Here is a 13,620-nt window from a genome sequence, read left to right as displayed (position 1 = left end):
TATGACGGCTCTTTTTAACGCTATGACACTAAGTTTCGTTGACATAGTGAGCATGATGGTAGCAACCGTTCGCAACCATTTGTCTGAGCGTCTAGGCTTAAACATTTTTAGGTTACAAATGAATATTATATTTTGTCTCTGTTTATCAAGACTCACAAAATTTATACTTTTAACCTAAGCTTACAACCTAATAAAACACAAACAACCCAAACAGCCAAATGCATAAACATCTTGTTAAATGATACTCCCTTCGTCCCATTAAAAGTGTCCTATTTTGAATTTTCAAAGTCTTTATTTATAAACTTTGACCATAAATAATTTTGTTTGTGTTAGATAATACTTGATGAAAGTTATATAATTTGAGTGTGTTTTACAAGTGTTTTTATCAGGTTAATTTTCATCAAGGTTAATATAAAACAAAAAATATATAAATAAAGTCAAAGTTTATAAATAAAGACTTAGAAAATTCAAAATAGAACACTTTTAATGGGACGGAGGGAGTAGTATTTAAGTTTCTATATATGTAACTTTAAAAAGTACATCTCTCCGAAAATACACTCACTTCTTTAAATATGAACCCTTACTTTATACGTATGGTTAACGTAACGCTTTAGATAGATACGTGAGAATTGGGTTTATAACGTGTTTTTTTAATGATAAATTTAGATTACTAACGGACCACTGTAGTATCATCTTGCCACCAACGGAACCACCCGATTGTATCCATCTCCATTAGGCAATAATACCCACTATGTCAAAAACGGTTTACGGCCACACAAAAAAAGTGTGACCATACGCCTTTCGCCACACTTTATTTTTTCAACTCAAATGTGACCAAAGGCCCAGTCATCGTAGGTATCATACAGCCACATTCACTTATGTGTGGCCGTAGCAATTTAAACTGTGGCTAAAAGGTCTTGTTGGAATCCATCATTTTATTCGATAAGTGTGGCTAAAAGGGTAGACATGCCACATGAATTTACTACGAGTGTGACCATTTCTATTATAAAGTCACTAATAAGTTTGTTTTAGCCACATCAGTTTTAAAAAAATGTGGCTAAAAGGTTATTGTAATCAAACAAATGGTCGATAAGTGTGGCTAAAAGGGTAGCAACGACCACATGAATTTACAATAAGTGTGGCCATTTCTATTATACGGTCACTAATAAGTTTGTTTTAGCCACACCAATTTTAAAAAACTGTGGCTAAAAAGGTTACTGTAATCAAACAAATGGTCAATTAATGTGGCTAAATGATATCAATGGTCACATCAATTTATTGTAAGTGTGGGTGTTTGTATTATATAGCCACATGAAGTCACTGTAAGTGTGGTCGTTTCTATTATGTAGTCACTAAAATGTTTGCTTTAGTCACATCAATTTTAAAAAACTATGGCAAAAAGGTTGTTGTAATTAGTCAAATTGTCCATTAAGTGTGGCTAAATGGTATTAATGGCCACATGAATTAGTTGTATGGTTTTTATAATATAGCCACATGAATTTATTGTAAGTGTGACCGTTTCTATTATATAGTCACTATATACTTTGTTTTAGCCACATAAATTTAAAAAACTATGGCAAAAAGTTTGTTGTAATCAAGCAAATGATCTATCATGTGTGGCTAAATGGTATCAAAGGTCACATAAATTTATGTAAGTGTGACCATTTCTATTATATAGTCACTAAAAAAATTGTTTTGGTCACAACAATTTAAAAAAAAAAAAAACTATGGCAAAAAGGTTATTGCAATCAAGAAAATGGTTTATCAAGTGTGGCAAAATGGTATAAAACGTCACATAAACTTACTATAAGTGTGACTATTGTCTAACCTTCGTCACACATATTTTTTGTGGTTCTATGTGGCCATTTTAGTGTAATTAGCAATTTTATTTAAAGTTTTTTTGTATAATTTAACAATAATAAACATGAACAAACCTAAAAACCAAATTAATAATATTAACAATAGTAAACCAAAATCCAAGCATAATTTTTCACTTTAAATACTAAATACATAAACTTCTAATCAATTGCTATCTACAAATGATGCACCAACTGCAACAGCAACACCAATACTGCAATAGACTTTTGTCTCAACCTACATCAACCACCAATACCAAGTGATTGAAGATGCTTGAAAATATGCTGCTAGCAACCTCACATTGATTAGCAATCTGCACACAAAGAAAAAAGTTATTGAACCAATAATATATTAACTTAAGAACAGCAACAAAGCCCATCTGACTTCCCAGGTAATTGATTGGTAGAAGAGCACACAGACCAATTAACCCAGCTTAAGCAGATACTTTCAAACCGCCAAAAGAGAAAAGCGAAGAACAGTAGATAACTTATATAATATGGTAAAAAAATGTATCCTACAAGCTAATTAATCATAAAACCTAGCATACCCAGTTGGCCAGTTAGATTGTTTTCTTCTGCATGGTCCAGCTGAAAAAGATCACAAGTACTTTTTACAGTTCAGCTATTGGTTATTGCAATAGCCATTGATGAAGACTTCTCTTCCACCAACAAAGCATCCCTAAAGAGTGCCCCACCAGTGATAGCTCCAAATTCTTATTCATTGACTCCCTGACCGAAGCATTGGCTATGCAGTTCAGCTGTTTGGGTACATGCACAATGTTTTGAGATCAAGGATGTTTCAGTGCATTATGAGAGTTACCTTGTTTCAATAAAAAGATATAAAGAATAACGTATATTTATTACTATTGTCTAATGTGATCCATTTAGCCCTAATATGGTTGATTAAGAAATAAAATATATGATCTACTATTAGCCTTTGTGATCCATTGAGACCCAATATGGTCCATTATGACATGTATGATCCACTGGCCATTGTGATCCATTTAGGCCAAATATGGTCCACTAAGACATGTATCATCTACTAGTGCCCACCGGGATCCATTAAGGCCCAATATGACCAATTAATAAATCTATGTTCTACTATTGTCCATTGTCATTTATTAAGGCCCAATATGGTTCATTAACACACATATGATTCACTATTGGTCATTATGATCCATTCGACCAATATGGTTTATTAACACACATATGATAAGGGGTGAGCTCAGTCAGTGGCGGATCTAAGATTTTTTTCGATAGGTTTAGTAGTTTACGGTGCTCCAATTTCATAGGGCCGGCCAAAAAAAAAATTCGAGTCGGTTCAACGGGTCGGGTTGGGAAATTAAGGTTCATCACACATAATATGATGATTCTTAATAAGCATTGTTTACTTATCTATTTCTCACTTCTATATCATATTCTATTTTCTCCTACTATTCTTTACCTTACATTACACAAACAAAATTTTAAGAAAATTTAGTGGAACATATCACACCGGAAGATCTATTTCTCACTTCTATATCATATTCTATTTTCTCCTACTGTTCTTAACCTTACGTTACACAAACAAAATTTTAAGAAAATTTAGTGGAACAAATCACACCGGAAGAAATTGGAAATTTGCCTTACATGATCTTGAATTTTTGTTGGGAATTAGCCACTCACATATCATCTAAGCTATTAATTTTGCATATATGGTAAGAGTTCTAAACACATGAATGAATTGACATGTATGAAACAAGACATTTAGATGTGACTGTTTTTAAAAATTATCCACCTAATTTGTGTTTCAGAGTTAAAGGAAAAAAAGAAAAAACTTTAGAAAATAACCTCTAAAGGATTCGAACCCGGCATTTAATATTAAGTAGCGGAACCCTAAACCATATTCCTGAGTCTTGTTACTGGGTTCATTTAAAATGTTATTTATGGGTTCATGCCACAACTTTTAATAGCATTTCTACTAAAAAAATTGAAACCGAGTGGGTTCATGTGAACCCGTAGGCGTCAACGTAGATCCGCCCCTGAGCTCAATACCGGTATCGAACGTAACAGTCCTAGTACCGTACCGAACGTACCGGTACCCAAAAATGTTCGGTACAGTACTGTGCGGTACCGGTATCTGAAGTTAAAACTGGTTAAATTTCGGTACCCTACCGAACCAAAAGTACTAATACCAAAAACGCCAAAAAAGTAGGTATCGAATTGGTACGCAAAACAATTTGGTACTGGAAATTCCATACCGATACTAATATGCATACATTAAAAATGTATATAAACTTAACTAATATACATACATTAACATCTAATGTAAGTGAAAATGGGTAATAACAAATGTGGTTTAAAATATATAGTAGTTAATAATAGTTCGATGTAGTTCGATGTTTAAATAAGTGTAACATTTTCTTCTTGTTTAATATTAAATAATGTAATTTTTAAATGATAATATTATTTGAGAGGGAAGTTTAGGATGAAATATTTTCAAGAAAGTTTAAGTTTTAGAATAAAATATTTTGGGGAAAATTTTTAGGATGGAATATTTTGCGGGAAGTTTAAATTTTGGGATAAAATATTTTGGAGGGAATTTTTAAAGATGTAAATTTTAACATTCCATTACACATTTTTCCATTACATTTGGTATCATTTTGGCACACAAAATAAGCAAAGTGACGATGATGTGACGTATGTTTGTGTAAAACCACATGAAATTTTGTAATTTTAATTGTAATTATTGTGTAACCTTTGGTCACACAAAATAGTATATGTGGCCGTATGTATTAAATTTTAGCCACATTATTTAACTTATACTATGGTCATAGATCACATTTGGCCACTCTTTTATGGTGTGGTAGTTTTTTTTAAAAAAAAATTTCTATAGGTTTCGAATACATATGTTTTTAGTCAAATGAAATAAATAATGTGGCCGTAAATCAAATTTGGTCCACTTTTCTAGTGTGGCTAATAAGTGTTACAATTTTGTTTAAAAGTGTGGCTAAACATTTTGAATACATATGCTATTGGTCACATGAAAACAAATACTGTGATCGTAGATCAAATTTAGCCACACTTTGTTCGTGTGGCTAATAAATGTCACATTTTTTTCTTAAAGTGTGGCTAAAGGTGTCAAATATATGTGTTTTTAGTCACTTGAAACAAAAATATGTGGCCATAGATCACATTTGGCCACACATTTCGAGTTGTGGCAAATAAATGTCACATTATTTTTCTAAAAGTGTGGCTAAGGTTTTGAATTGGTATACAATGGTCACATTAATAATAAAAATGTGTGGCTAAAGGTGTTTTAAAATGTTATGAATGACCTTTAGCCACACATTTTTTCAAATGTGTGGCATGGCGGTTTTGGGAAAAATGTGGCTAAAGCCCAGTTTTGACGTAGTGACCTATCCACCTATTCAGAAGGAAATCTATGAAAAACCCCTTTGTGAGAAATATTGATTGGTATAGAATTTACATATAAAATAAAATTCTATGTAAATATTAGTTAAAACGGATAATTTCATATATACCCCTACAAACTTGCAAAATATCATATGTATACCCATGCAAAATTATAAATATCATATATACCCTTTTAAAGTAGTTAAAATATCATATATGCCAAATTCATTTAAAACAATTTATTAAATGCCAGTTTTACCCTTATTTTTCTAAAACTTTAAAATCTCATATATGACCTTTAACTTCAACTAATATATTTACTCAATTCTAACATAACTATATAGCTTAAATATTATATAAGGAGTATACTATTGTTTATGAGTAAAAATAATGAAAATAAAAATGAGTAAAAATAAATTTAAACTAAAAATATGTTACATGAAATTATAAAGTTAAAATATGAGCATATATGAAAACTTGAAGTAAAAAATAAGGGTAAAATGATCATTTAATAGATTGTTTTTAATAAATTAGATATACTTGATATTTTAATTAGTTTGTAAGGGTATATATGAAATTTTTAGTTTTTGTAAATATATATGAAATTTTTTTAGAGTTTGTAAGTGTACATAAGAAATTTATCCTAGTTTAAATCAGGTTAAAAAAAAGATATCGAAGATCTCAGTGCATAATTAATGTGCCAAAATCCTTTTCAGTTTTTTAATCATTTTCACTAGCTCTATAATGCAAGGCTAGTCAACGACACCATGAACACCAAAAACATGGCCATGAACACTGAACGAAGTGGGAAATCTGGAATTCACATATTATATCATTCATTACATTAAAAGTCATGTGTAGTATTCACATATTATATTATATTATTCAACACATATTATCCTTCCTATATCTTAATAATTGAAGAAAAGAAACAGTACAAGCATCAACACGAACAGTAGAAGAAATTTACTATAGGGTTGTATTATTCGCACACTTTGGTTTATTAAATCGATACCCTCAATACGCATCGTATAGGCCTATATGATGCCTGTTGAGTTGGTTAATTAATTAGGGCTATACGACTCGTATTGAATTCTGAATTTGAATTCTTTCTCCCCTATTTAAACAACGAAGAAGACGATATCATCTTCGTTATATATTCACATTCACTAACAAACATGTCTTGGTACAACTATGTTTCGGTGAGCCGTCTGACGCAAACACGAGCATGTTTATTTCGGATAGCAGTGTGGTATATCATTTTTTTAACTTATTCCGTATTTTTTTATTTATGAAATACTTAGCACACCGTTTGTATTAGGCGGGATCTAATGTGTCTGATTCTTACGATTGGAGTGGAAATGAGATCACGCGCACGAGGTCGTGTCCGGCTATCATCCCACATCATAATGAATCGTTGTTGCCAGACCTCAACGAGGTAAGTATATATATTTACTTTTTTATATTCGGCGTTAAACTTACCATTACCTTTTACCCGTTGGTTTTTTTAGTCTGCCATGCCCCGCCAACCGTTGTGACCAGATTTGAACGCGTGTAGCCATGATCAAGGTTACGGGTCTCCGTATTATGAACCCGGTTACGTTCCCTCGTACGGACAGAAAGAATATGGCAATAACGTTTTCGTTAGTGGTGCCTCGGGAGTACAAGAAGACGTTGGTCAGCCTTCTTGCGTGCAAGAGTCATTGGGTGACGATCCACCCGTGCAACAGTCATTGAGTGACGAGCCACCCGTGCAAGAGTCATTGGGTGACGACACACTCGTTTACCCTGAAGTTTCGTACAAAACTGATCAGGTACGAACAATATATATTTTTGTTAAATGTTCTATGTTTTTCTGTTAAAAAATAATTATAAAATTATTAATACAAAATACCTTAAAATTGTTATATTTTTCAAATAGGATAAAAATTAATTAATAAATGTTATATGAAATATTTTTATAAAATTAATTAAACATGTTATTTTTTTAAATATTATAAAAAATACATTAAAAATTGTTATATTTTTTTTAAAATATTCGTTGAAGAGTTGAAGACACTCGTTATTATACAAACGAGATGATTTCACCAAAATATGCGTGAAACCCATAATTTGGTGAATGACTCTCAATCCGCTTATTCAATTTTCCATGAAATTACGCCATCAAGTTAGGAGTGAGATCCACATCTTGACGGTAAGTTTCCAATTCAAACTCTAGTGGACCCTCGTCAAAGTGTCGGAATTAACTTTCTTGACCCGGCGAATACCAACCACACTTATGGTACGAAATCTTCAAGTTAGGGGTGAAACCCGCATCTTGTCGACTAGTCCCGTTCCTCGATTTTCAATCCCGCCAAAGTTTCGATTTTTCAATCGATTAGGGACGTGTAGTAATTGGAAGGGTAAAGTACCGTTAATCGCTTCTTGATGAGAGTATTTTACCTATAGGCCAAAGCACATTTCCCTAATTTGAAAGGACTTTCGGTTCACTTTGGAACTGTCGAAGTTAATAAACCCGAAACAATCTGATGTTTTATCAAGCCTCTCTTTTACGTTATCTCAATTTCTATGTGTTTTAATACTTGTTACCACGTTCATTTCAAAACCGATGCACAATTCGCACGTTCCTCGCAATAAAAAACAATAATAATTTGCACAGTAATAAAAAATTGTAAAGAAAAAAAACATTCAAAATTGTTATATTTTGTAAATAGGATAAAAAATTAATTAAAAAATGTTATATTTTTATAAAATTAATTAAAATGTTATGTTTTTAAGAATTTTTAAAAAAGTACATTCAAAATTGTTATATTTTTTTAAATTACTTGTTATATTTTTAGGATTTTTTTATCCCGCGATGATTTGAAAAGTTGGGTAAAACTATGGGGTTTAGCCAACGGATACGTTATTGTTACCAGACGGTCCAAGGATCACCGGGTGTGGCTCCAATGTTGTCGTAGCTGCGAGCATGAGAGTAAGGCCACGGTTAGGAAAACCGGCAGCAAAAAATTCGCGTGCCCTTTTATGGTGATAGGTCGTCTCGACCAAAGTCGTCAGGCTTGGCGGATAGATTATCTGAACAAAAATTTTAACGAGACGCACAACCACGGCCCTGCTGAACATCTGGAGGGTTACGCGTATACCAAGACGCTTACTCCTAATGAGTTTAGGCTGGTGCAAGAGCTGGCAGATTAAGACATACAGCCCCATACAATCTGGAAGGCCGTAACCGAACAAAACCCTGAGAACAAATGTGTTCCGAAAGACATACACAACGCTCACCAAAAGATTAGGGCCGCAAAGTTCGAGAAAAAACCGTCTCCCATGCAGCGGCTGGAACAAATCCTCCAGGAAAAAAAGATGACCTATTACATACAGGCGGAACCTTCCACCAACGTCGTTCAGCATGTATTTTTTTGTCACAATAAGTCCTTTGAAATGTGGAGGGCATTCCGCATGTGCTTATGGTCGACGCTACCTACAAGAATAAAATGTACAATCTTCCATTTTTGCAAGTTGTGGGTATGACATCGACAAACCAAACCTTCTGTGTTGCGCATGCATTTCTTTCAAACGAGCAGGAGGCAACGTACGTCTGGGTCATGGAGAGGGTCAGGTCTATGCTGCACGAGTGCTTGGAGCCGCGTGTAATTCTAACGGACAGGGACCAAGCACTGATAAACGCGTGTAGAAAAATATTCCCTGGCGCACACAGATATCTCTGCAGGTTCCACATCTTACAAAATATTGTGAAGCACTGCAAGAATTCGTTTAATACACAAGATTGGGAAGCCTTTATTGCTCAGTGGAAAAAAGTGTGTAATTCCGCTACCGAAGAGTTATTCAAATATAACGTCCTCAACCTTCAGAGACACCTTATCAATCAACAACGTACACATATGTTCTCTCTAAGTAAATATAATCACACAAATAGATATATAATTTGAATATGTTTATTTTTTTCAGATGTTTTTGATTACCTATGAAATAACTGGTTAAGCACCTCCCGCCAATTGTTCATATCTGCATGGACCAATCAAACCCTCACATTCTTCCAAAGTAGGGGTGAGCAAGTATAGGTCCGGACTGAAAATAACCGAGAACCGAACCGAAAATTACCCAACCCGACCCGAACCCAAGTACCTAGGTATTTAGATCGGTTCCAATTTTTCATATAAAATCGGGTCGGGTCGGGTCGGTTCTCGGTTCTTTTCATGGTGAAACCCGACTTTGACCTATGGACCGGAACCGACCCTATATTTAGGGTAGTAAATTGGTTCTGTATTTTATGTTTGATCGGTTCTCGGGTCGGGTCGGGTAATGGCCGGGTAGGGTCGGGTTTTTCCTTTTGCTCACCCCTATTCCCAAGTACAACAAACAGAGCTGAAGGCGCACATGCTGCATTAAAGAAACAGCTGACTACACCGAAATGCAGTCTGGACACGCTGGTGAAAAAGGTGGACACCTTGGTACTAAAGCAATATGCGCAAATAAAGAAATCCTTGGAAGAAAGCCGCACCAAGCGAATGAACAGACACCTTGAGATTCCTTTGTTTTGCAACCTACTTCTTAAAGTTTCCATCCATGCTCTTAACCTATTGGAAAACGAGCTAACACGGAGAATAGACACGTGGTCATTCGGATCAGCATATGGCTGCCAGCTGTACTCGGGTGTCGGGTTGTTATGTGCCTATCGCCTGGAGAGATTGCAGAATACAAGTACTTATAGACTTATAAAAAAATGTTTTGTTGTCTTAATTTAATATGATTGTCGAATGCTCTCTTTTTTTTTTTTTTTTGCAGACTGCGTCATTCATCTCGAAGATATAGACATTTTGAGAAAACTTGACCGGAACCCATCAAATTTTGATGAGGAAGATGTTGATGTAGACAAACAATTAGAATACGTGAAACAAAAATTGTCTACCCAACCCCCGCAAGTGAGGAAAAGCGTCTTATCGAAGATCATGGCGGTGGTAAACCCATATATGATCGACAAATAACCGCTTGTCGTACAGGAAAACACTCGCAGGCGGCCAACTTCCAAGGACCAACAACAAAGAAAAGAACAACCTGCTAGAGATAGCTCAGTTGGGCCTCCCAGACAACAAAGTAGGTGTGACCCTCCTCGACATAGCTCTTATGTACCATCGAAAGATTCCCTAATACCGTCTACGTCTACAATGTCTCTAAAGTCTCAAAGGTCGTTAAATCGACGCGGTCGTTCAACATCTTCACGTGAAGAATAGTCTGGCAAGGGCAATGGCTTTCCGTTAATCACTGATGAGGGAATGCTTGAATATGCGCACAGATACAAAAAACAAATTCCAAACGTGTTCCACCCCTACATATCAAGAATAAAAGATGTCAGGCCAGATGGGCATTGTGAGTTTCGGGCGGCGGCTGTGGGTTTAGGGTTTGAACAAGACTACTTTGGGTATATTCGAAACCAACTACTTGAAGAGCTGACGGGTCGAACAAAGAAATGTGGAAGTACGTCTTTGATAGTGAATTACCAGGGGACTACGACCAACAAGCACAAAGAATAGATTTTACCGGGGTTGGAATGGCACCCAGGGAACACTGGATGGAGATGCCTCAAGCAGCCCTCCTTCTTGCCAATAGGTTTGGTGTGATTGTTCACATATTAGACATTCAAGGTTGTTCTACTGTATTTCCCTTATATGATCCAGAGTACGCACGTGACCCCCATCAGTTCGTTTCACTTTTATTTGTTAATGGTAGTCATTTCATCCACGTTAGACACGAAGGGGACTATCCAATGCCGCCACCAAACCTTATGTGGAGTAGACGCGCACGCTCGGAAGCTTTACATTGGACGGAAAACTACATGGAACGAATAGCGTGGTATGATATGCTAACGAAGCCTAACATTGACCCTACATTGCTTGTTATTGATTGATTTGTAATTTTAAAGAATAATTTGTTTGTATAATGTATTCCATTTGTTTATTGCCAAAACAATGCATTATATTGATTAATTTGTAATACGAAAATACGGTAAAATATTCGAAAATGCGCTAAAATACCTTAAAATGTTCGAAAATACGGTAAAATACGTCAAAATACAATTAAATACGCTAAAATGCTCTAAAGTACGCTAAAATATTCGAAAATACGCTAAAATACGTCAAAATACGATAAAATACGCTGAAATACGCTAGAATACGCTAAAATGCGCTAAAATACCTTAAAATACCCTAAGATACATGAAAATATGTTAAAATACCTTAAAATATGATATAATGCTCTAAAGTACGCTAAAATGTTCAAAAATACCGTAAAATACATCAAAATACAATTAAATACGTTAAAATACGCTAAAATACGCTAAAATGCCCTAAAATACCTTAAAATACCTTAAAATACCTTAAGATACATGAAAATATGTTAAAATACCATAAAAAACGATATAATGCTCTAAAGTACGCTAAAATGTTCGAAAATACGCTAAAATACGTTAAAATACAATTAAATACGCTAAAATATGCTAAAATACGCTAAAATGCGCTAAAATACCTTAAAATACCCTAAGATACATGAAAATATGTTAAAATACCTTAAAATACCCTATAATGCTCTAAAGTACGCTAAAATATTCGAAAATACGCTAAAATACGTCAAAATACGTTAAAATACGCCGAAATACGCTAATACGCTAAAATACCTTAAAATACCCTAAGATGCATGAAAATATCTTAAAATACCTTAAAATACGATATAATGCTCTAAAGTATGCTAAAATGTTCGAAAATACGGTAAAATACGTCAAAATACAATTAAATACTCTAAAATATGCCAAAATACGCTACAATGCGCTAAAATACCTTAAAATACCCTAAGATACATGAAAATATGTTAAAATACCTTAAAATACGATATAATGCTCTAAAGTACGCTAAAATGTTCGAAAATATGGTAAAATACGTTAAAATACAATTAAATACGTTAAAATATACTAAAATACGCTAAAATACGCTAAAATGCGCTAAAATACCTTAAAATACCCTAAGATACATGAAAATATGTTAAAATGCCTTAAAATACGATATAATGCTCTAAAGTACGCTAAAATATGCTAAAATACTCTAAAATGCGCTAAAATACCTTAAAATACCCTAAGATACATGAAAATATGTTAAAATACCTTAAAATATGATATAAAGTATGCTAAAATGTTCGAAAATACGGTAAAATACGTTAAAATACAATTATATACGCTAAAATATGCTAAAATACGCTAAAATGCGCTAAAATACCTTAAAATACCTTAAATTACATGAAAATATATTAAAATACCTTAAAATTTGCTATAATGCTCTAAAATACGCAAAAATACGCGACTAATGATATTTCCACGAGCGTATAACACGACATTATGGAGCACAAGTGGACTTCAAACAAAACTGTACGTAATCATAAAATACGATATTCGCACGCAACCAAACGTCACCGAAACGACGTATGTTGAAGTCATACGTCATAAAACGACAAAATATGCGAAAGTTCGTCAAAAAACGACTCGTATACGCATCGAACCGAGGAAAACACGAAAACCCAAATTTTCAAACTATGGCATATACGATCGTATAGGCCAAAGTTGTATCGTATTACCCCTTAAATACGCATCGTATAGTTCTATACGATACGTATTATCCCCTGGATTTATTTAAAAAGCAGGGGTATATTGGTAATTTCCTACCCATCGTATAGATCTATACGATTCGTATAAAATAGAAAACGATATAACCCCATAAAACGCAGGGGGTTGATACGATCCAAAAACAAACAAAACTCAAAATAACCCAAATACACACACATACGGTGGTATACATACGGTGAAGAAACGGTCGAGATTTCAAGATCGAAGACTAGTATGGTATTCATCTCCAAACCCTCATCATTTAAACGTTTTCAATTTTGCATTTTAGCCGTAGGTTTTGTGTGATTTTTGGGTTGAAAACTGGGGTTTTTTGGGGGGTTTTTCAAGAACTTTTGAATCGATACGATGCGTATCGGCCTATACGCATCGTATGGTTTCAAAATTTCAAATTTTTTTCAAGAACACATGAGTTGATATGATGCGTATCGGCCTATACGCATCGTATCGATTCATAATTTCAGAGTTTTTTCAAGAACATTTGAACTGATACGATACGTATGAGCCTATACGCATCGTATTGATTCTAAATTCTTGTTTTTTTTTTCCTTTTCTGTTTTATAAAGTATAAACAAATGTTTTATATCTTAGCTTTTTTTAATGTTTTACTGGTAAGTAGAATGTTTTTATTTTTAGTTGAAGTTGTCCGTATCGCAGGTAGGTCGGTAACGAGCGTCAAAACCTAAG

General features: G+C 34.1%; 1 long non-coding RNA gene across 1 annotated transcript; it reads right to left on the bottom strand.

Moving 5' to 3' along the window:
- Positions 1-1,931: 1,931 nt before the first annotated feature.
- LOC110926152 lies at positions 1,932-2,703 on the bottom strand. Its single transcript, XR_002585013.2, has 2 exons — positions 2,405-2,703; positions 1,932-2,170 (listed from the first exon to the last, which is right to left on the bottom strand). It is a non-coding gene; the product is annotated as an uncharacterized LOC110926152 (long non-coding RNA).
- Between the last annotated feature and the right edge of the window lie 10,917 nt (positions 2,704-13,620).

This window comes from Helianthus annuus, chromosome 17, assembly GCF_002127325.2.
Source record: "Helianthus annuus cultivar XRQ/B chromosome 17, HanXRQr2.0-SUNRISE, whole genome shotgun sequence".
Classification (NCBI taxonomy): domain Eukaryota; kingdom Viridiplantae; phylum Streptophyta; class Magnoliopsida; order Asterales; family Asteraceae; genus Helianthus; species Helianthus annuus.
Note: the sequence above shows the minus strand (reverse complement) of the source record. Positions and strands in the feature narration are given on the sequence as shown.